Consider the following 1,861-nt stretch of genomic DNA (forward strand, 5'->3'; position numbering starts at 1 on the left):
ACCAGAATCTTAAAGAACAACCCAGATCCCAGAGAAGAAAACACCGGCAAACAGCCTTCATGGTAATGTCCAGCTGATAAAAGGATAGAAAAAAAAAGAAAAAATCCTACCTGCGTGAAAATAATTACAAAAATTAGCAGTGCTAGCATCTCCAGATGAGAAGGAACCAGAGCAAGAATTCTAGCACCATGAAAAATCTGAATGTAGTGATACTATCAAATGATTACAATAGCTCTCCAGCAATGGTCCATAGCCAAAATGGAAACATGGAAATGACAGATAAAGAATGTAAAGCATGGATTGCAAGGAAGCTCATTGAGATGCAAGGCAAGGTTGAAAATCAATACACCGTTCTCCTGCCAGCATTACCGACCTGAACCCTCATGTGAAGGGTGCAATCCCTAAACTGGAGTTGGGTAGTAGTGAGCTGGCACTCCCTTATGACCTCTGGCGCAATAGCCTCAGAATCAGACATGGTCCAGAACTTGAAGGACTTAGAGGAATGGCTGCATACTGACTCCTGGGACATGGTCATGGCACTGAAGCTGCTGCTAGGGGCTAGCACTGTGGCCTATGGTGTCCCCAAATCCAAGTTCACCATGGAAGGCAAACACAGCCATCTTCTTCAATTATATCGGTGGCATGCACCAAGACACTATCCTGGCCAAAGACTTCATTTCAGGATTCCCTGGTCTCGGTACCCCATCAACGATGACATTCTGGCCGGACCTTGAAAAATTTCCTCCCTAACAGGCTCAAAAGATGTGCAGATGGTGAACATATCCCTGTACATGGTGTCTCAACCCAATGTTCAGGAGCTTCCTAGCATGCACAAGCACCTAGGGCTAGACAACAAAGAATAAGTGTTGCCATCCATTGTCAAAAGAGTACTCAAGAGTGTGGTGGCCAAGTTCAATGCCTCATAGCTGATTACCCAGTGGGCCCAGGTATCCCTGTTGATTCAATGGGAGCTGCCAGAGAGGGCCAAGGACTTCAGTCTTATCTTGGATGATGTAGCCATCACAGAGCTGAGCTTTAGCTGAGAGTACACAGCTACTGTAGAGGCCAAACAAGTGGTCCAGCAGGAGGCCCAGCAGGCCCAGTTCTTGGTAGAAAAAGCAAAACCAGAACACCAGCAAAAGATTGCCCAGGCCAAGTGTGAAGCTGAGGCTGCTAAGATGCTTGGGGAAGCACTGAGCAAGAACCCTGGCTACATCAAAATTCACAAGATTAGGCAGCCCAGAACATCTCCAAGACAATCACATCATAGAATCATATTTGTCTCACTGATGACAATCTTGTGCTGAACCTACAGGATTAGACTTTCAACTGGGGAAATAAAGGCAGCCTCATTAAGGGTAAGAAATTAGCCTGGTAACCAAGAATTTTACCCCCAAAGAGAAAGTGAATCTGCTTCTCCAGTTTTTGAGAACCCAGTTAGGAACCCAGCACAGCCCCACCCTGCCCCAGTACCATGTGAAACTTCCTTGTACCTGAAGCTATTCTCCCAACTCCTCCTGAATAAAGAAAGACTGAAGATCAGCCCTTTTTCTGTGGAATTACTTTCCTCCTCCCTGTGTTGGCCAGGGGTGTTGTGACAGTGTGTGATTCCTCAATGATTTCCTACAGTGTTGTTTCCTCCCTCAAGACTGGGAGGAGATAACCACTAACCTAGGAATTCTCAATACATTTTTATTACTTAAAAAAAAAAACAACACAAAGAAACTTCTAAATCAATCCAGGAAATAGAGATAAACATCCTAAAAGAAAATCAATCAGAGTTTCTGGAATTGAAAAACTCACTTAAGGAATGTCAAAATACAATTAATTGAAAGCTTTATCAATGGACTGGACCAAGCAG

The 1,861-nt window shown here is 44.3% G+C and overlaps 1 pseudogene; it reads left to right on the plus strand.

Moving 5' to 3' along the window:
• The first annotated feature begins 473 nt into the window (after positions 1-473).
• Positions 474-1,378, plus strand: LOC100613390 (prohibitin-2-like; annotated as a pseudogene).
• The last annotated feature ends 483 nt before the right edge of the window (positions 1,379-1,861 follow it).

The sequence above is a fragment of the Pan troglodytes genome, chromosome 8, assembly GCF_028858775.2.
Source record: "Pan troglodytes isolate AG18354 chromosome 8, NHGRI_mPanTro3-v2.0_pri, whole genome shotgun sequence".
In the NCBI taxonomy this organism is placed as follows: Eukaryota; Metazoa; Chordata; class Mammalia; order Primates; family Hominidae; genus Pan; species Pan troglodytes.